The sequence below is a fragment of the Lissotriton vulgaris genome, chromosome 4_1, assembly GCF_964263255.1.
Source record: "Lissotriton vulgaris chromosome 4_1, aLisVul1.2, whole genome shotgun sequence".
Lineage (NCBI taxonomy): Eukaryota > Metazoa > Chordata > Amphibia > Caudata > Salamandridae > Lissotriton > Lissotriton vulgaris.
Genome location: NC_141691.1, coordinates 1,707,514,667 through 1,707,538,327, shown reverse-complemented (window position 1 = coordinate 1,707,538,327; position 23,661 = coordinate 1,707,514,667).

Below are 23,661 nucleotides of genomic sequence, written 5' to 3'. Positions count from 1 at the left end.
CCATAAGCAAACCACTCTTGATCCTGTTCCCCATGGAACTGTCCAGCCCGACCTGCCAAGCCAAGCCTTGCCTTGGAGTTCGGGCTGGACTGTTCCCATGGAGAGCAGGGTCAAGCCTGATTCGCATACGGCTGGGTTTAAACTGGAATGGCCTGGGGAGCAAAAAAACTATGGATTTAGGCCTAGATCTCTGCACTTGGGTGAAGTTTGACATTGTTCAACATACTGTCCATCAATTTTGTTTTTGCACTTTTAGAAAGTTGGCAATGTATCTGGATGCAGGACTTCAAGTGGCAAGCCCCTCCTCAATGGCATCCTTGACGACAAGGCTGGACCGTGTATAAAGCTTTGCAGCTTCTAGGAATCGCCATTGCACTATGGGGCATATGTACAAGGACTTAACGCCGCCGCAGCGTCAATTAGCGGCTCTTTTCCAGCATAATTGTGCATTTTCAAGATCGCCACTTCTGTTAGAGGAACTTAACGAAAATGAAATGCAAGGTAGGCGTTCCTGTGCAAAAACTGCTGCTAACCCCAGTTCGTGATATTTGCAAAGAATTCCTTGTATGGTGCGAAACCAAAAAAACTGCCTCTAACTCCAGTTATGGGCAGTTTGTAAGACCAGAAAATAGCTGTTCTTAAAAATGGTCCAAACACTTGGGGCCTCATTTCAGAAGGTTTTGGTGCTGGACAGCTCTGCAAGGAATGTTGCTGAGCTGCACAGTGACAAAACTACAGGGCAGGAATGCACGCTACCAATAAGATAGGGCGCATTTGTGGGCCTCTTTCACGAAAAGTGTAGCAATGCTGTGACAAAACTGTGTTACAACACTTTTCACTACGCCCTTCTTGCTACACCATGGATGAGCTGTATTCACTGAACGGTGCTGCATGCCGCAAATAATGACAGATATGTCTGGAATCCTGACGTATCTGTCAATGCTAAAGTCACACATTGCTGCAGTTGTGTCACAAGCATGATGCAACTCCAGCAATGCATGGGGCCAGCCTATCCCTGTGGCACCGCATCACCATATGCCTGCCATTAGGCAGGTGTAAGGTACTGACGCAGTGCCATCCTACAGTTGTTGCAGTGAAATCTGATGGATTTCACTGCACCACTCCTATGAGGCCTTGTTGTGTGGGAACGCCACCCTGCATAGATCATATCTGATGCAGGTATAATGCAGCAAAGGCCTTCACAAGGTCACACATATGCCTAGATGCATCACTTTGCAAATACAGCGCAACATGGTGCAAGAATCACGCTGCAAGTACGTCAAGAAAAGGACTCACTGGCAGGGTGAAACTGTCAGAAGGGGCTCATGAATAAGCCCCCCTGTCTTTTTCCCCTACTTTGACGCACAATGACTGCCATGCGCCAACCCAGGCACCCTTGGGCCATGGTGCAATGGTGACTATGTTGTCGAGTTGATTGATGTTGTGGCCTAATCTCTTCTTATGACGTCTGCAGGTGGGGCTGAACTAGTGGATGGCGGGAGTGAACCAGTTGGCCTTCGTGGAGTGTTGTTTTCTTGATGGGTGCCAGGGTGTCGGGCAGTTGGATATTCATCTGTGGAGGTTGCACGCTGAGGTGTTGTTGTCTGTAAGCATTGGTGGAGTGGTAGTGCTGAGGGAGTTAACAAGAAGTTTTTTGGTGGCCTTGATCCAGCTGCGACCGGATGGTGATGATGGCAGTGGTGTACAGTGGGCATGGTGAAGGGGTGATGAATACAATGATGGTCAGTCCGGGAGAGTGGTGTGGCTGTAGTTGAAGTTCCCGCTAGTGGAGAAGATAGGCTCAAGCGTGTGTCCAGCTATGTCGGTTGGTGCAGTGACTAGCTGCTTGAGTCCAATGTTGACGAGGTTCCCCAGAAGGGGGTCCATGTTCTGGTCACTGGAGTTGTCCAGGTAGAACTTGAGGTCTCCGAGTAGGATGTAGTTGGTGGATGGGAGAGCCTGGGGTGCAATGAGGTCTACAATGGCATTGGGAATGGGGTTCATGGCCTGGGGGGCCATTAGAAGAGGGTGCTGCAGAGGGTGGTGTTTGGGTTGGGCCGGATCTGGAAGTGGAGGTGTTCCCTTGTCACCGTTGGGTCATAAGAGTGCGTGGTCAGTCAGAGTGTGCTTTTGTAGACAATGGTAATGCCTCCTCCCGGGGGGTCAGGGTGGTCCTTGTGGATGATTTTGTAGCCGTCAGGAATGGTGATGTGCGGTCCGTAGCAGAGGTTGGTCCAGGTTTCTGTGAAGAAGGCGATGTCTGAAGAGGTGGTGTCGAGGAGGTCCCCGATGTCTGTGGCATATTTGTGGAGGGACCGCATGTTATGGAGGATGCAGTTGAGTCTGTGGGGTGCGCTGTTGGTCGGCTGGGCGGCATGACGTGCTGGTGTGCTGATGTGGCAGAAGGTGTATTTACAGTTTTAGGAGGTGCAGGGTGCAAGAGTATTTTTTGGTGATGCTAGATGGCAGGTGGCATGGCGTCCACGGTTGAGGGTGATGAGGGTGCTGGTGTCGTAGCAGTGAATGTCCTAGAGAAGGGGTCCCTGGAGCTGGGCACAGTACAGAAAGCACAGACGCAGACAGGCTTGCCTTTAGCTTCCCTTCGGTGCACCAGTGGCACGCCCGCTGCGCATGGCCACTCAACATCCGCCATTAAGTAGTGCTGCAGGGGACGGGACAGCTGGGAGGCGGCAAATGCGGGAAAAGACACTGGAGGGGGCAGGCACACAGGGTATCACAGCTGCAACGCAGGTCAGGATAGGGAAAAAGGAACTGCAAAAAAGCACAGGAAAAACAAATCCAAACAAAGCTAAAAAAAAAGGAAAAACGTGGGAAAGCAATGTAGAAGAGCAGTAAGATGAACAGGAAAAGCAGAAAAGAGGGACAAAAGGGCAGTCAAGCTGCAGAGCAGTGACGCTCTACTACATGACCACTAGGGATGAGGTGCAGGCAGTAGTCTTCAGGTGGACGAGGGACTCAAACACCTGAACTCCGGGTCAGAGGTACCAGCAGCAGCAGCTAGGGACAGCAGCAGCAGCACCCAGACGGTGCAGCGCTGTGGGAAGAGAAAGTCCACAAAGGGTTAGTCCCCCTACACCCAAAAGCAAACTAGCAGGGGGCAAGGAAAGGCAGAACCACCCGGTTGCATCTCCCGAGTAACTGCGGATCAAGCTGCATACCCAAGGGCCTGGGCCAGAATTAGCATATGTGCCCCTGGCACCCACTGCCACCAATGGCTGATCTCAGCGACTTGTGCCAGTTAGTGGAGTCCACCACCATTCTTGTGCGGTGCCCTCAGTGATAATGGTCAGCCGCAGTGCAGGGATTACTCAGGGCACAGGTGCTAGGCCTGGGCTGACTCACCCCTGGGCCTCCTCCGCTACGCATCCCACCTTCTCCTCACTTGGACGTTGACACCGGGGCTCAATGTGCTACACTCTCTCCAAATCTGTGACTCAGCCAGCAGGAGCCTAAGCCAGGTGGTATTTCAGAATCCTGGGTACAGCAGTCAGTGCCAAGTATACTGGGGATCTCCCGATGCAGGTGATGCAACAGGGCACCCTCAGGTTCGAAGTTGCAGTGCTCCAGCCACACAAGTTCGACACAGCTCAGGTGCCTCACCCTCCACAATGTATGGCCAGCGCCACATCCACCGGCCTATGATGCAGGCCCAGCGAGGCCTCCAGGCCCCGGGGACTGACCGCGCTTTCAAGGTTTTGGATGCCAGGGTGTTGCAAGGAGTGCGCAATGAAAAGTGATGCATCACTGGTTTTGCCAAGCGATGCGCCTCTTTTCATAAATATAGCCCTGAATTTCCTCTTCCCCTGGGCCTCTGGCTGGTCATCCTGTCTATTGCTGGGTTTGAGGGATTCTTTATCTGTACTGGACTTGGCCCTGGCTTCCTCATTGTGCATTCCATTGGTTTTATTTTCTATTTTTAATTGGTGGGGGATTTATAGGCCTTTTTGCCTCTGGAGGCATAAAAAGTCATGTTGAGCTGACTAAGATGAGTTTTTCCCACACAATTTGGCCTTTCGTCAGTTTTCGCCCGCTAAGTTCAGAATTTGTATGGCCTTCATGTTAGTGTTCGAAGCAGTTTTCATTACCTGAAACTATTGCCATATTGCGACATATTATGAATACATCGCTAACAGGGTGAAAGTTTTTGGTGATAGGCCGTGTTAAGAAAACTGCTGCTAACCAAAGCTAATGCTAGTTTTTGTACATGTCCCCCGAATGACTCCTCGATGCAGGGCTCCACAATGCACCACAACCAGCATTTAAGGAACTCTTGTTCAGAGAGCCTAACTCGATCACCATAGCCGGCCCGCTCTCCATCGTGGTCAGCTTGAACTTGTGACTTTATCTCGATCTGGCTTGAACAGATATCCACAGTTGGTGCTTTGTGCTTTTTGGCTCTATTTTTACTAAAAATCTTTAGAATTGCCTATCTCCAGTTCTACTGATTAGATTTTTCTCATTTAGGTTTTGTTTTTGTCTCTGAGTTAATCCTGACTACACTATTACACACTACGGGCCCGATTCACAGAATGATCTTAAGACTAAATCCTAAACTTACTACTATTTGGTATTCACAGAATGCACTTACTACTTTCTGGATTCACAAAGTGAACTTACTACTTTCGGGATTCACAGAATGAACTTACTACTTTCGGTATTCACAGAATAGATTTAAGACTACTAACTTTACGTCCGAACTCGGGCCGTAAATTCCGGCCCGGAGGCGGAGTTTCTGGCGTGGGGGCGGGGCTTACGGCCCGGAGGCGGAGCTTCCGGGCCGAAGGCGGGGCTTGTGTCTTGGAGGCGGAGCTTCCGGCTCTGAGGTGGGTATTTAGCCATGGCTGAAATCTCCACCTCGGGCCGGAAGATCCGCCTCCAAGCCGCAAGCTCCGCCTCCGGGCCGTAAGCTCCGCCCCCACACCGGAAACTCCACCTCCGGGCCGGAATTTACGGCCCGAGTTCGGACGTAAAGTTAGTAGTCTTAAATCTATTCTGTGAATACCGAAAGTAGTAAGTTCATTCTGTGAATCCCGAAAGTAGTAAGTTCACTTTGTGAATCCCTAAAGTAGTAAGTGCATTCTGTGAATACCAAATAGTAGTAAGTTTAGGATTTAGTCTTAAATTCATTCTGTGAATCGGGCCCTACAAGAGGGCTGAGCACTGGTTAATTTGGGGTTTGCCTGGGTCTCACCCTGACAAGGATTGTCATTCCTGCTTGAGTAGGGGTTCACTCCCTTTAACCAGTAACCTATTTTCTTACATTGGTGATCAGCTGTGAGGATCAGGACTTGTGTGAGTGCAGTGCCATACAGCCGTTTTGTGTTATACTGAAAATCCCAGCTAAATAATCTCAGACCAGTTTGAGTTTTTAATTTTTACTTGATTGGTCTTTCTGCTTTTTTCAATTTCCCTCCCATTTTATCACACCTGCAAGGATGCAGTTTGTGCTAGCCAATATGGAGACCTACATTGTGACCAAGCTCAAGAAGTTCTGCAGGGGAAAGTTACTTCAAGCCAATAGCAATACCAGGAAAGTGGAGCTCCAAAAGGTGCTGAGGGCCCTGGCGGAAGTCCACCAGTCACTATTTACAGCAAAAGACGGAGATGATGACGTGGAAGGGCAAGGAGAGGACCTGGATACCAATCCTGAGAATCAGCAGTCAGCTGAGGGGGATACCTTGCCTCTGGAGCTGGAGCTCCCTGCAAGAGCACAAGACAGTGTGTCTCCCAAAGGCCTGCCCCAGAGAAGCTTTCAGCAGAAAGTGAGTTTAGACTTGAGATGGCCAAACCAAAGATGGGGGAAAAGATAGCTAGACCGAGAGAGCCATGGAGAAGGAAAATCTGGTCATGGAGGTTAGAAAAATATTGTTGGCTCACAAACTGAGTCTTAAGGAGCTGGACATCAAGGCCAGGTAGGCAGAGTCCAGCAGTGTTAGTGGCAGCATTCCTACAGTTCCCTCTGGAGACAAGAGGGTCCACATTTCTAAAGGTTTGGTGCCTGACTTTGTTGTGGGGGACAACATAAACAAGTGGTTTGAAGCTTATGAGGTAGCTTTGCAGATGAATGGGATACCTGAGGAGGATTGGAAGGCTAGCCTCTGGAACCACATTGCTGGTGAGGGGAGGGCTGCCCTACTGGCCCTAGAAAAGGGGGACGGAATGTGGTTTCCCATATCCCCCTAAAGGAAACCGTTGTCAGGAAGTATGGTCTCATCCCTGACAAGTATAGGTAAATATTTAGGGACTAGCAGAAACTGGCACATCAGTCTTGAGGGGACAGTGTAAATTCCTTGTGCAAGGCACAGAATATTTGAGTGAAGGTCCACTCACCAGGACTAGGCCACTCACCAGCACTTGGAATTGGTGTTCCGCTGTTCTACTCTGCTGTACGAGGGATCTCCCCCCGCTGACAGTATCCAGTGCTTCCTGCTCAGAGCTGACGCTCATCTCCCATCGCTCCGTGGTGCTGCCTCCCCTGGACTCGCTGGTGTGAGCGAGAGCTGCAGTCCGCACGCTCTGCCTATCGCTCCCAGCTTGAGTCCGAGGGGTTGAGGCCAGGGTGTGTAACAACAGCGCACCTAGCCCGGGGGACTGCGAGGACCAGAAATCCCAGCTTGGATCAGCTGGTTCCTCTTCCCCCAGGCGACACGCCCACGGACACGCCCACCGACGAGGCAGGATTTAATTTCGTGACACCCGCTTCGCGGGCGCCACTCACCAGGACTTGGAATTGGTGTTCCACTGTTCTACTCTGCTGTACGAGGGATCTCCCCCCGCTGACAGTATCCAGTGCTTCCTGCTCAGAGCTGACGCTCATCTCCCATCGCTCCGTGGTGCTGCCTCCCCTGGACTCGCTGGTGTGAGCGAGAGCTGCAGTCCGCATGCTCTGCCTATCGCTCCCAGCTTGAGTCCGAGGGGTTGAGGCCAGGGTGTGTAACAACAGCGCACCTAGCCCGGGGGACTGCGAGGACCAGAAATCCCAGCTTGGATCAGCTGGTTCCTCTTCCCCCAGGCGACACGCCCACAGACACGCCCACCGACGAAACGTATAAACAACATCTCGTTCCCCGCGACGCGGGACGCGCGCGGGACCAAGCGCGGAACTAAGCCCGGGCAAAGGGCGGGCCGTCTGAGGCCGTCCGAGGACGAACTAGGACGGGACGGGCCACCCCGCTAAACATCTGCTACTGGTAAGCAAAGTCCTCATTTGATCAGTTCCCTCAATTAGTGGCAATTTCTGCTCTTTAACCACGAGGAAATAGAAGCTAGCAAGTAGCAAAAGATATCGTGGAAATAAGAAATGGGGCTAATAAAATTACGATCTAGGACTATCTTCATGAAACGTATGGGTACAGAGGACGCTGTTCGGAAAACGTCAGATAAATCAATAAAACAAGGTCGAAGTACACGGACCCCGGCTATCACTGAATATTTCTCTGCCCAAACAGCTAAAGATGAAATCGACAAAAAAGTTTTGGAGACAGAAATGATAGCCAAATCAATACTGCATACAGGGTTAGAAGAATGTGTTCTCATTAAATCTGGGTCAAATCTAAATTCAAATTCAAATTTGAGCGATATGGTTCCTGACATCAAACAAAAATCTTTTAACATCTCTAAAAATTTCCAAACCCAGGGTCATGAGGAAAATCATTTAACATCTTCAACACCTAAAAAAAGCCCTGGAAATACCTGTCAACTGGAAGAACTCTGTGCAAATAATTCCAAGATATCACAAAACCAACCTGACCCAAAAATAACAAATAGTCCCCTTCTACTAAAAAACCAAGCACAACCTCACACACTTGAATCATCTGTAGACCCTTTCAATATAAAAACCAACTATTCAGCTAACATAGCTACACCTATGTCAAAAGCCCTATTTTCCTTGCATGAAATACTTGAGTCAGTCCTTTCCTTTCTGGGAAACATATTAGAAAATTCGGACCAAACCTTGGATGTACAAATTGGAATCCTTAAGCATCTAGTGGAGGAAAAGAAGAAAAGGAAAGAACCTCCTGAAATGGAAAAAAACCAACTGAAGCCCAACAATAATGAACAAAGGAATAACACAAGTTATCAAAATAGAGAAAAGGAGACAGAAAAAAATGACTGTGGTACACAGACATCAGATGTTCCAAAACAAAAAACGGGAAAGTTAGTAAGACAACATGAAACACCAATATTCTCCCTGAAAAAACTTTTCTCAGAAAAATCCGTCAAAGATAAGCAATACCCAATTTTCACAAAGGCAAAGCAATTAAAAATTCCAAAAAATGAAGATATGGATGAAAATACCCATAAAGTCAACTTTAATAACACATCAGAAAGTGAAAAAGGAGAAAAAATGAATAAAACGATAAATACTGAGCAAGTAGAAGGAAAAAGAAAGAGGAAAAAAACACTAAGACGTATCCATAGAAAGAAAAACCGCAAGTTGAAATTTCAAAAGTTTACAATTGTTAATAATACTCAAGAAGTACAAGAAGCTGAACTTACAAAGTCCAGGACCGTTGCCAATACGGAAACTAGCTCTAAAAAAAGAGAAGAGAAATTAAAACTATTAGATCCGGCTGCAAAAGAATTTCTTCCGTATAATGTCCTCGAAGAATCACAACATCTAAATATGACTGAAAGAAATAATAAAGGAAAAAACCATCATGGAGCAGGAACACCATACTCCAGAACATTACAACTTGAAGAACTTTTTCCAATGGATATGTTACCACTTAATAGAAGAAGGGTCATCAATCTCCTTCACTATATAAAACCTTTGGAATCCTTGAACAGTAATGAGATAGATCTAGTAATTTTCCCGCAACAGGATAACAACAAAATAGTTACAGTAACCTTCTGGTCATACGTTATTCCTGGGATCATAATCAGCGAAAAGGAAACACTACACAAACATGGATACGATGTCTATGTAAAAAGGGATCCGTACGAAAACAGAATTCCCCCAGGGTATGATGAACAAATTCGAAAAATCTCAAACTCACAATATAAAAATCCTCTGAGAGAAACTGATGTGTCCAGAGTAACGAACTCAGGAATTAAACACTCAGGGAAAGACACTCTAAAGGTAAAAGTCGAAAATGGAGAAAGGTTAGTATGGCAACAAGATTTAAAGGAAAAGGAATACAGAGAAAGTATCAGATCTTGGTCATGGGTATCTGAGAACTTGAATAGCAATAAATCCTCCTCATGTCCAGGACAATCTGTTTAGCAATGGTCTAAAAATAATATCGTGGAACATGGCGGGAATAACTAAAACCAAATTGACGGAAGCCATAAGTAACCATCCAGATCTATTAATGCTACAAGAAACCTGGGCAACTGAAACATTTTCACAAAAAAACTACTTTGTTTACGACATCCCAGCCAAAGCATCCAATCGGGGCCATGCAAAAGGTGGTTTGGCCATTTTATTGAAAGAGGATTATATGTGGGCCCAGGAAATCATTCAGACTAAATCATACTATCTACAATGTTTAAAGGTCCTTCTAAAAACCCATAATGCAGCACCAAAAAAATCAATCTTGATATTTAATGTATACGCTCCTCCTGGCAAGAATTATGATACCACTTTTCTAGAAATCATGGAATCCATCACACAGATCGTAGAAGAACAATCATATATTCCATACATAATAACAGGCGATCTAAACGGCAAAATTTCCAATTTGGAAATTGGTAAATGGATACAACTTTATGATGAGGAATCTGTCGAACTCTCAGCCCCGCAATTCCCCAAGGGTGCAAAATGTGATAAAAGAGGGAAATTATTACTATCAACACTACCCACCCTAAGAGGGGTAATTCTGAATGGAAACATAGAAGGAGACATTCCGGCATCATACACCAGACGGGGCAACGGAAGTTTATCCATCATTGATTATATCATTTGCAATATGAATCTACTAGAGACTGTCACTCACCTACAAATACAGCCAAGCCAAGAGAGTGACCATGCTCTGTTGATCCTAAATTCTGAATGGAGGCCTCAAACAGCAACTGACAGGCAGTTAATATTCCACAGAAGTTCTGTTGTGATAAATAATGAGCAAAGAAGAATTTTCTGGAGCTCCAAAGCACTAGACAGAATATCATCATTGATTGATCATAATGATCTCCTAGTAAAAACAATCTCGGATGACCCAATAGAAAATTTTGAACACATTACTAATGAGCTAAAAAATCTTTTACTGGATAAATTGCATCATGCTTCCCCAGGTACCAACAATGGGAATAATAATAACCGTAATAAAAATAACACACAAAATACCCAAAATTCTATTACGAAGAAAACATTGAATAGACTGGTACGTGCACAATACCTGAATCATTCTTTGTCAATCAAGAAAGAAATCAATAAATTAAAAAACAAACTCAGGAGAGAAAAGCAAAGAATTAAAAAAGAAATCCAAGATCGCAATTGGGTGGACATTCAAGAAGCTGCAAAAGACATAAATTCTCGTAAATACTGGTCCCTCGTAGCTAAACTAACTGGGACGAAAAAGAAGCTCCAAGCAATACCTGTTCCACCAAAGGGTTGGGAAACTTATCTTACAGATTTATACAAAGCAAACCCGACAAACTTTGAGGGGAAAAGCTCAGAACAAGACAAAGGAGACGTTGACTTGCAAAGATACAGAGTTACAGCTATCTCAGTGGAATGGAACATTAGAAAAGCGAGAAAAACAGGAGCTTATGGCCCAGATCAGATTCCTATAAAGATCTATCAGGAAAAACCAAGGGAATGGAGTAAGTTGTTATCACATCTATTTAACTATATTCTTAAAACTGGACAAATGCCAAAATCCTGGCAGGGGAGTACCATCATCCCAATACATAAAAAGGGAAGTAAGACAATAGCAGGAAACTATCGGCAAATTGCCTTAATGGATGCTGCAGGAAAAATCTTCGCAGCAGAGGTTCTACAAAGATTAAAAGACTGGGCTTTTTCACTAGACAAAATCCCAATGTTTCAAGCTGGTTTTAGGCCAAAACATTCAGTTACGGATAATATTGCTATCATCCAAACAATATTAGATAAATACGGAACAGGAAGATCTCAGGCGGTATACGCAGCAGTGTTCATAGAATACTCGACTGCGTTCGATCGTGTTGACCGACCTACTCTATGGCACAAACTCAGGGAACTTGGAATCCCAGAACTACTGCTCCAAAATATAGTGAACCTACACACCAACACTTGGTGCCAGGTACAAATGGGAGGTGAAAAGGGCCTAACAAAAAGGATAAAAACAGCTAACGGCCTAAAGCAAGGGTGTCTCTTGGCACCACTACTATTCTCCCTATACCTCAGCGATTTACCCAAGCAACTACAACAGGGTTCAAATTTATCCCCAAAAATTGCTAAACAAAACATTCAAGTACTACTCTACGCTGATGATATAGTGATGCTTGACCTCACTCCCTTCGGTCTGCAAAAATCCTTGGACATTCTTCATAATTATTCAAAAACAAACTTTCTAATTCCGAATTTAAAAAAAACAAAAATTGTGGTCTTTTCAAGAAAGAAATCTAGTGATAAATACAGATGGAGTCTAGGCGGAGAAAAAATAGAAACAGTAAGCGAATACCCATACTTAGGCAGGATACTCTCAAAGAATAATACAAATGTAAAACAGTTAGAAAACTTAATGAGGAAGTCTGAAGTACATACTGAGGCCCTCTTAAGACTTTATCGGTCAACTGGGAATCGGCATTTCTCCTCTCTAATAAAAATATATAAGGCAAAAATTCCTCCTGTACTGTCATATGCAACAGAATACATTCCGATGAAACAATGGACCTATATGGACCGCAAAGAGGGAAAAATTTTAAAAAAGATAATGAAAGTTTCCGACTCCACACCAGTTCAAGCATTACGTTTGGAATTCTCGATCACAAGTTCCTACGCCACGGCGGTAGCCAACGTAATCAGGTGGAGCTTCAATCTCCTCCATGCAAAGGAGGGCACATTAAGACATTTGTTGAAACAAGAAATCTTCGAGGGTGAATTTAAAAATCAGACGTTTCTAAAAAATATGACAAACATTTTTCAAATGGCAGAAATTAGCCCAGAACTGTTAAAAGGCTGGACGGCAGCCCAAATGAGACTCTTTTTAAAATGCTTCACCCCGAAGTTAAGTTACGAACTGGATTATCAACATTGTAAAAATCTGTCAACATACAAATCCTTTGTAGATTCTTTGGAATATAAGCAGAATCAACCATATATTGGGTTTTCCTTGACTCATGGTGCAAGGAGGTCAATCACCATGTTAAGATTGGGTACCTTACCCATACTAACTTATACAGTAAGATGGTTGCCAGGAGGATCTTTGTTATGCCCCTTGTGTGAAGGGGGTGACCAAAACTTAGAGCACTTGCTGTTCGTGTGTCCTAATACAAAAGTAACTACCGCACGGACAAGATTCCTTGCCCCTATCTATCGAACTTGCAGAATCTCCCGAGTGAGCGAATTAATTGAATTATGTAAACAGCCACCAAACGAATTTGTCTGTTATAATTTTTATAAATTTCTTAAATCTTTTTTAATATTGTACTGATAAAAATGTGTAATTATCTTTTTATTTTTCTGCAAAATGTAAATTTGTGGTCCTCTGTTGAGTACCTATACAAATAAAAACTTTGACTTTGACTAAAAAACTTTGAGTGAAGGTCAGTGAAGAACATGATCACCAGGGGCTATACAATTTGATTTCTACAGAGCAAATGTTCAGGTTTTATTTGTAGATCTGCGCCAACACCTGATTTATAATTATTCCCATTGACCCCAGGGAGCTTGCATTGGAAGCAGACTGCTGGCTCAGCACCAGCGTCCGTAAGAAATTATCTGGGGGAATCACCACACGAGTGGGTAGTGTCCCCACCAGAAGAAGAAGGAGTGAGACAAACATAAAAGCAAGTAGTTCTCTAAAGCTCTCCAATATATCGCCACTGGCCAGAACTCCCATCCCCACCTGAGCAGAAAAAGAAATGCCAATTGCATTTGAAAATGTTGTTAAAACAGGCGAGTAATTTTAGAGGGTATTAGTTGATGTCAGTAGTATTGGATATGTGCAATATTGTCTAGGGAGTCTGAAGCTCCCATCAAGGGAAATTGATGGATGTTTACCAATAGTCTCTCATACATCTTTTTGATTTGTTTGGATACATGAGGGTTTGGACGACCTGACAATAATTGTGCCATTCTCATTACCTGAACACTTTTTTCTTTCTTCAAAATCCCCAGGAAATTATACAGATTGGGTGTGATTTTACTATAGAGATGTTGAACGAATTATCACATCCCTCTATGGCATTATTTGTTTTTACACCTCCCTGTAAGCAGTTTGTGTAACAGTTCCAACAGTCAATGGGAAACCTTGGCTTCCTCCTGTGATCCAACCTGCTTAGATGGCCAATCCAAGTGTCCTCCAAATAATTTAGGAATGGATACAATTTTTCATCATTTTGTGTAAAGTATTCCTTTTTTATTTAAATATTTTTATTTGGAGAGAGTAGTAACATAGTTAAGAACAGATATTACAAGTTTAACAATTAATTTATGTGAGAATTTCATACATTTGATATACATTTCATGTTCACAAAAAAAAAAAACCCTGGTAGAAAAATGGATAAAATACAATGAGAAAAGAGAGTAAAAGCAAGTAAAGGGGAATTGTAAAAAGTGAGTGATAGAGTTCTCCTGCAGCAATGTTAGTGGTGAACTTAACAGTACTACAAGCCCAGCCATCCTACTCTCAACCAGCTAAAGCAAGGAGTCCAGATCTTGCGGCCTCTCCTGCTGGGGCGCCTGCCCTTCCGGTTATACAAGGTTCTTTCAAGATTGTAAATGGCACGTAAGCTGCCCAGCCAGGCCTGATAGGTGGAGGACTCAACATCCTTCTACCGTGTAGCAATAAGCATCTGGGCTACAGTAACCACAAAAAAGATAAAGTTGATCTGAGATATATCGAGTTGATCTTTATTGTCATAGCCCAGAAGCATCAAAAATGGAGTTATGCGAACCCTTCTACCCAATGCGTTGTGCAAGAACTCCTCAATCCCTTCTTTTAAAAGTGACAGTTTACCACAGTTAAAAAACATATGTATCAGGTCGGCTGGCCCTTGAGCACACCTAGGGCATTTTTCATCCTCCATTTTTCCCCAGCTAAAGAGCTTAGCTGGAGTAAAGTAGAGTTTATGGTGTTATTCTTTGGATATTACCCGCCTGTTTATTTCTCATTCTCCTTACATTGGGTATTGTGAACATATTACTAGCAATGTGCATGGGGATGTTTTGGGCTACCTCCCTCAAAACTAAGTCACAGGGTTTATTGGATATTCTTTCTTACTTCAATCTCCATTGCAGAGGCGTTATGCTCCGTGCTGTGGTACTATTGTGTTGGAAATATTTTGCCTAGAGCTGTGATGTATTGCCTGTTTTTTGGGCATTTTGCATGATACTGTGTTATATTGCATGGAGGTGCACCATGCAAAACAGTTTTCTTATACAGAAATGTTTTGCTATTATAATATGTAACATAAAACGTCTCTCGTTCCAAACATATATATTTGCATATCATTTTACTATCTATATTAACTATTGTTTATTACAATTTATTTATTTTGTAATTGATAACATTTTCCTGTAGGAAAATAAATTGCGTGGTAAACATTAGAATGGTAATGGTATGTGTGGTAACTGTATGCGTGGTAATGGCACTTATAATGTACCCCTATGACATGCATGGTAAAAATGTACATGGCTGTGGTATATGCCTCGTAAAGACTGTGTGGTAAAGGCATGCGCGGGAAAGGCATGCGATGTTCCATCCTACAGTTGGTTGAAACCCATTTTGCATATAATGATTGATAGGTATACAAACAAATGGGATAAGAGCTATTAGTATTCACCTCCCAACAACTACCTAGCTGCTCTGTTGTTCCTTATTGTGACTCAGGGTCTTGGGGGATACTCCAACGCAGCGGATCTAGCGCTGTCGCAGGGAGGGCAAAAACATTGCCGCCATCGCCTACGAGACATTAGGCCACACCCACCAACACGAAGCTACGCCCCTCTTCTCACCCCATAATAATGCTCACTTCTCGGAAGCGTAGCGGGCGCGCCGCCAGCGCGCCGAAGGCGCGCCTAAGGCAAGCCCGTCTGCGCCCGTTCGCGCCAAGGTCGCGCCTAGCTTCAGTCTTACTGCTCAAAGTAATGCGTGTACGGTTGCAGCTCCTCCATTATACTCCTGGGAGACTCTGCTCAACCTGGGTGAGTACGCGCATGAGGGTCACCTCTCGTTCGCAGACACTCTCTCCCTTTGAAAGACTTTGTGATCAGGGGTTTTCTATCGTGTGGACTTCTTAATGTCAGATCGCTGCCCAGGCATGCTGAAGAAATCCAACTACTGGTGGAAACACATCAGTTAGACGCCCTGTTCCTCACTGATATTTGGACCCACCTTGATTGTGAAATCGAGCGGGGCTGGTCCTGCCCGCAGGAATACAAAATCCTGCACCTCCCCAGACCGAAAGGACGAGGTGGAGTGGTGGGAGTGATTTATAGAGCTTCTTGGCTTATCAATATTATAGATATGGACCCGGTTGTTGGGGCTGAGCTGCTTGGCCTCTCTATTAAAAGCCACACAGGGGCTATTTTCACGGTAACCATTTGTTATAGACCACCTGGGACCTTCAGCACCCAGCAACAACAATTGCTACTTAATACCTTTTCCAACATGGCGACCTCCCACAATAAACTGATTATTTTAGGCGACTTTAACCTATGGCCGAATGGCACCGTAGATACTGGACTGCATAACCTTTTGCTCTCTTGTGAAAGTGTGGGCCTCCATCAATTAGTCAGGGAATCCACTCATAGAGCAGGGCATCGACTTGACCATATCTTTTCGGTCCCTCAGCTAGTACACCTGGGTGAAATTTTGCCCATGGGCTGGACTGATCATTCCCTTCTTAAATTCTACGTTAACAGCAAGGGGGTTAGAACGCAGGTACAGGGCACCACCTCAGAATTTTTGTACAGAGACTGGAGAGCTCTAGAGAGGCTGAGAGCTACGGATGCTGTGTTCAAGGTGGATGACAGCTTTTCCTCAGACCGTCAAGTCAATGACAATTACGAGGCTTCATGTCTCAGGATAACCTCGAGGGTTGACTCTCTTGCCCGCTTAAAACGCGCAAGCAGAAGGGCAGAGTGTCATCTCCGTGGTTTAATGACTCTCTAAAAGCTCTAAAACGTGCCTGTAAACAGGCGGAAAGGAAATGGAGGCAGGGATATACCGATGCCAGCAGACTGCTCTGGAAAACTAAACTCTCCGAATATAAAGCCTTGATTCAGAAATCTAAATCTGATTATTTTTGCGCCACAATTTGTACTGCTGCAAATAGCTCTAAAAGCATATTTCAGATTCTGAAAAGTCTTACTCACCCTGACTGCTCAAAAAAATCAACCCCTCCCACACAGGCCCTCTGTGATAATTTGGCTCTGTTTTTCAACGATAAAATAGAAGCCATCATTCGTAACTTGAGTACCACCCCAACCCTGCTCTGTACCCCTTGCTCTTGGGAAGGAAGTACAGACATAGGAGCGGGGAACCCAGGATGGCAGCCTGTGGGCTGTCTGTTGGAGCTTCCCCCTATCACTGAGGCGGACCGCGACAGACTGGCTCGCGGTATTTCATCTGGATCACCTCTGGACCCTATCCCCCATAAGATCTGGAAAGCTTTTGGAGAGGAACTCTTTCCTACTCTATGCAGGATCTGTAATCAATCTCTGCTTAGTGGCACAGTTCCTGCTTCTTGGAAACAGGCTCTTGTTTCTCCACTGCAAAAAAACCCTCCTTAAATCCAGAGTGTCTACAGAACTACAGACCCATCTCCTTGCTACCGTTCCCTGCAAAAATTGCTGAACGTTGGGTGAGCTCATGTCTCTCTAAACATCTGGAGCAGCATCAATTTCTGGACGAAATACAATTCGGCTTCCGCCCAGCCCACGGTACCGAAACAGCCCTACTTACTGCTATGGAGGACCTTCGAATGCGTGCAGACAGGGGTCAAGCAGTGGCTCTGATTCTGCTGGACCTGTCTGCCGCATTCGATACAGTAAATCATGGGATCCTCTTGGAGAGACTGGTGGAGGCCGGGGTAGGTGGCAATGCCCTGCGTTGGTTTTGTTCCTTCCTGCGGGATAGGAAGCAGGCTGTGTCCCTTCCCCCGTTTCAATCTGCTTTCTCCCAGGTGTCTCATGGGGTGCCTCAAGGCTCGTCCATCAGCCCGATTTTATTTAACGTGTATCTAAAACCATTGATCACGTTGATAAAGTCTCACAGGCTAAAGGCCATCAATTATGCAGACTATACTCAACTCATCCTCTCTTGGGAGGGTGAGAAATCGATTCCTTTGGAATCTTTTCATGATTGTCTGCGAGATACGGCTGGCTGGCTACATAACAACTCATTACAGTTTAACGCCTCCAAAACTGAGGTTTTGTTCTGTGCTGGAAGTCGGATCCCTCGTCCCTTCCCGGTGGATTTTTGGCCTCCAGAATCCTCGGAAAAACCTCAGCCGGTCACCACTGTTCGCAATCTGGGTGTTATGATGGACAACAAACTGAGCATGGAAGCCCAGGTTGCGAAAACAGTGTCCACCTGTTCTGCCCTCATTCGGTCCCTACGCAAGATCCTGCCACTACTTCCCTTGCAGGCCCGGGCATTAATAGTCAGGTGTACTATTTTAAGTCGCCTTGATTATTGTAACGCGCTGCTACTCGAGTCTCCAGGCCTGCTGTTAGACAGGCTTCAAAGAGTACAATCTGCTGCTGCTAAACTGGCCCTTGGCTGGCCCAGGAGGGCCTCGGCCACAGCGGCGATGGCAGAACTCCACTGGCTCCCGTTAAAACAGCGAGTGTCCTTTAAATCCCTCGGTCTTGTTTTCAAAGCCCTGCATGGACTGGGGCCCAGCTCTTTGCAAGCCATGTTTGCCTGGTACACCTCAACCAGAGCACTTCGCTCTGCAACGGCCTGTCTTGTGAAAGTGCAGAGATTTAAAAAAGCCAGAGCCGGGGGCAGATCCTTCGGATTTGCGGCCGCTAAACTCTGGAACAGTATGCCCCTAGATATCCGTCAAACGAAAGAACTTCTTCCTTTCAGGAAACGTGTCAAAACTTGGCTGTTTCCAAAGGGTTAACTTGTTGGCCATCGTACTGCTCTGCTCTCCCCCCGTGCTTCTTCCCCCTGGAGATATCTGAGCACCAGGATGCCTGTAAGGTGACAGCCGCGCTATACAAATGTACCAAATAATTTATGTATATGGGTGTTGCAATTCTTAGTAAAAAAGGATTGACATATGTTTACTAAGGTAACTAGCTGATAATGAAGAGTGGTGGGCTCTAATACAAATTAAGGCTAGATCCCATATATTTGTGATGTAGAGCCCTAATACTGATAAGCCACATATATTCGACAGGCTTTCTGGGTAGTATGGTGACTTAGTTTTCCTCAGTGATTTCAACAGTGTCATGGATTGTAAACTGGACTTCTGTAATAGGTTAACAACCACTAGAATGGTTAGAGTATGAAGTGCTTTGCGACCATTAGTCAATGTCCACAGTCTCAGAGATAAAAAAGGAGAAGAGAGTGTCTTTACATTATTCTCACATGTCCATCATCATTATTCTAGAACTCATATAATCTTCGCCACAGCTAAGTTAATGGTTCATATACTGGGGAAATCTGCCCCATGATAATTTCTCACCATTTCCCTCTTTTTATATATATATATATATACACACATTTAGATGTATATACTGATGCAACTAGGTAGACATTTGATCATACACTTCTGAAAGATAGTTTTTATTATAGATATATGCTAGAAACTATATAACATTTTCTTTGAAATAACTTACTCAATGCTTCCATAATCACAGTATGGGATACATTAAAGCATTACATTTTGTGGTATACTATTCACCATGTAGCAGCAAGTAAACAGGAATATTTAGCAATATCTAGCAAAGAATGTACATAACTACAGTCACTTGAAGTCCCACATGCCACCTCTATTCTAAACAGTAATTGCCACAACTTAGGGATGCAAAGGCAGCTCAATGGATTTCTGAGGAAAAACCCTGCTGCTGTCTTTTTGGTAAGGTAAAGTCAGGTAATAGAATACAGTGAATCAGTTTGGTGCATGGAAGCCTGTAAGTTGAGACAATGCAACAGTGCCATGGTCATCAATGAAATTAAGGATTCAATCAGCAAAATGTCTAGGAATCTCCCCAACATTCTATATATATTTAAAGAATCAGGGGCCATATGTATCAAGCAAATTCGCATTCGTAAAGGCCGAAATTCGTCCTTTGCGAAAGCGAATTTGCTAAATGGTATGTATTAAGCAAAATGTGGGGCAAAACAATGAATCGCAAAATTTGCGATTCCTTATTTTCCAATTGCATTTAAGGAATTGCAAATTTAGCAATACCTTAAATGCAATGTATGAAGCAAAAACATTTTGCAAAATGTCCTTAAGGAATCGCAAATTACCACCAACTTCTAGTTGGTGGTAAGTTGCAAATTCCTTGAAAAATGCAAATGCTTGCATTTTTCAAAGTGCCATGTGACGCACATACATGCCCTTAGGGCATGTATGTGCACCACATGTGCACCCATGCATATTTCAGGGGTGTAACAGGGTGTCCTTTGGACACCCCTGCACCCTTGAAATTATTCTCAATTTGCGATTAGCAAATTCCAAATCGTAAATTGAGAATAACTTCCCATTATTTCCTATGGGCCTCCTGGCCCATAGAAATGAATGGGAAAGTATTCCTTAATTGTGATTCACAATTTCCGAATCGCAATTATGGAATTTTAAGAAATCGAAAAAAAAGCGATTTTCTACATACATACCAATTTGCGAATCTCAAATAGCGATTTCTTAAAAATCGCTATTTGACATTCCCAAATGGGTACCTTCATACATATGGCCCCTTATCACTTCTGATACACAATTAGGTGTCCCTGTATGTATACATATTTGAATAATAGAGCTACCACATTCACAGCAAGCAGACAACAAGATGTTAGACAGAGCAATTACTCTTTCCGACATCTTTCTGCCATCAGGAATTTTTACTTTTTCCAGCGACAAAGCAGTGGGTCCAGACGTCACCCCTCTCGACGTTTGGAAGACTTTCATTGCAGAACTGTCCTGATAAAACTATTCATGGCACTGGGTACTGACACTTGATCTTATGTACTCAACTCTTGTAATGACATCAATAGCAGTTTTAAAAAAAAGATAAACCAGCTGATGAGTGTAACTCTCACTATTCAATAGATTTCTTTTATTCAGATGGCAAAATATATACTAAAACATTAGCCTCTAGAGGGAAGTTGGTCAGTTCTGCCTACCTCAAGCATCAACTGAACTTCAACCAATTCAACCCGCTAAACATCTAAGCTCCTCTACACTTGCCCTTGTACACACCCCTTGCATCGGTCTAACCTGCAGGTGCGGTCGCTCCTTCTCCTACATCACAGGCAAGACCTGGAACGAACTACCCCTCCAGTACTGTACAGCCCCCTTGCCGGCAGACTTCAAAAAGAGACTCAAGACCTAGCTCGTCGATGGGGACACCCCTATGGGTGACATGGTTGCTCTTTACAAAAGCTGCTTGATTGATTGAACCTAACTGCTTTATCCCGAGACATGATACAACAATTGATATACGCAATGCTATTACCATGTTTGATGTTGCCAAAACCTTAAATAAGTATGATTGTATGATCAGACTTGATGCCACAAAGGCTTTTGATCATGTTTTCTGGCTGAATCTGTGACTGGATTTGCAAAAGATGCAGTTTGGCTATAGATTAATCAATAGAGTGCAGGCTCTATGTCTACAACCTATAGCTGGTCTGGTCTTGATGGGTACACAGTCCATAATTTTTGCTATCACTCTGGGAACACAACAGGGGTGTCCTCTGTCCCCTATGTAGTTTGCAATATACCTAGAGTCCTTTTAACAAGCTCTTAAGAGAAACATTATACTGATAGTATGAAGATTGATTAGTATGATTGATTACTTGGATAACATAAAGGCATCAATGAGAGCAATATAATATAAGGCTAGGAATATTGGGCAAGTGTCTGGATACAAATTAAACCCAGATAAAATACCAAAGTGGAATAGATAATCATAGAGGACAGAATAGCAAATTATGAGTGTGATGCCATAACAATTGACCCAATTATTCCATATGTTTGGAGCTTTATCTAAAAAATAAACTCTCTTGTGATCATTTGAATTGCTCTGAGCTATCCAAAACTTTTTAGGATGCTGACCGAGCCCCACATAATCAATCAATGCAAAATGTTGACATACATTGCGCCCTGTGACCCAAAAGTAAATTTAAATTTTTGGTAGCGCAAGACCTCCCATCTGCACAGTGTAATCATCTGCCAGTGTAATCATATGAATAGCTCTTCTTGCCTTTTGGTAGAACCTTATAAAGCTATGGATTTCCTCTTCAAGGTGCCTAAAATAAGGAATGAGTATATGTAAAGGGATAGATTTAAACTGAAATAAGAGTTTGGGCAAAATACTAATTTTAATAATGTTATATCACCCCAGAAGGGTAATAGGAAGCTTACTTCAATTTCGAAAGTGTCAAACACATTTATTGAGAATGTTATCAAACTTTATCTTTTATTTTTTGCAATTTGGTGGTATTACTAAATATCTGAACACTGAGATATGTAGCAACTCTAATAACCCTTCTGTCTAATCGTGTGGGTGGATAATAGTCTCTCACACTTTTCTGCAATGGATTGCTCCCTAGTATATTTCGTAATTGCACTATAAAATTTTGGGCCAAATCCGGCCTCGCCATAGTTGGGCAATTCTTTTATAGTGGCATTTTATGCTCTTTTCCCGATCTATAAAATTAATTTCATTTATCAAAAGACATTTTTTTTAAATACGTACTGGTACGTGATTATTGTCTTAAAAATATGGCTAATATTTGTATGGATAAAATGAATGATTGGTGTGTAAAAGTCACAGTGAACCTCACATTTGAATTCATAATATCTTCATTGGCTACATTGCTGATGACTTAGAAATTCTCCTTCAAAGTGTCCATCTAACCTTTGCCAGGAAAAGAGAGTACTACTGAGGTTGTAAAATCACTAATGGGGTTTGAAACATTTAAGTCAGCCAATCTTCATTTACAGCAATTTATGATTCTGAATTTGATCTATTGCACATCACAGAAACTGTAAAAGAACTGTTATGAAGATTGCAAATGCTTAAGGTGCAATACAGAAGATGCTGGCAAATTACATGTGTTTGTACATTGTAGGTATCTGACTTAAGACCTATTATATTCAGATATACTTTAAACACTGGTATATTTGCTTTAGACGATGAATCAACACAAGGTCCCACTCATTTTATTTTAAATGCTTTTGCTAGATAATGTATTGCACTAAAATCAACCAGTCAATCAATCAGGATTTGTAGAGCATGGCTGTTTCACCAGTGAGGGTCTCGAGGCGCTAGGGGACAATGCTGGATCATGCTGCCTGTGCCTATAGGTTGAACATCCATGTCTTGAGGTCCTTCCTGAACTGCTGGAGTGATGGTGAGACTCTGAGATGCATGGGGGGAGGGTGTTCTAAGTCCTAGCCGCAAGGTGTGAGAAGGAGCGGCATCTGCTGTTCATTGGCTGATGCTTTGTGTTTCTGCTAATGAGAGGAATCCGGAATGAAGCTCCCTGGTGGGTTGGTGAAAATTCACTCATTTATTGAGGTACGCCGGTCCTTTATTTTGTACTGCTTTGTAAGTGTGGGTGATCAGCTTTAACCGTCTCTTTACGACTGGTAACCAATTGAATTTCCTGAGGTGAAGGGTGATGTGCATCTTATTGGGGAGGATGAGTCTGTCTTGCGTGTTCTGGATGGTCTGGACTTTGTTCATGAGCTGTGTGGTGATTCCTACATAGAGGGAGTTGCTGTAGTTGAGTCTGCTAGTGACAAGCGCCTGTGTGATAGTTCACCTGGTATTGAATGGGAACCATCGGATGAAATTCCTGGGATTACCGAGGGTGAGTATGCAAGTGGAGGAAACAATGCTGTCCTGCTTCTTCATGGATAGCATTCTGTTGAGGATGTTGCGGTGGTTGCAGGAGTGTTCAGTGGGTTAAGAAGTAGGGCTTAGCTCGGGTGGCCACCATTCATTGTTTTAAAGTGTGTCCTTGCCTTTCCTAAAGATGAATACTTCTGTCTTGTCTATGTTGAGTTTTAGACACTTGTTCAATCATGTCCTTCATGCATATTTGAAACTTGTCTTTGATGGTTGTAGAGTTAGGATTAGGAGATGATGTTGGGCAACCCAGACCAAGCCGCCGCCAACTTCACCCTATGGTTATCCAACACCGCCGACATCCTAGCACCACTGAAAAAACGTCAAAGCAAACCTGGCAGCAAGAAGGCCTCATGGTTCAACGATGATCTTAAGAAGTCCAAGAAACTCTGCCGCTCCCTTGAAAAGGCCTGGAAAAAAGACCCAACCACTAGCACCAAGGACGCCTTCAAAAA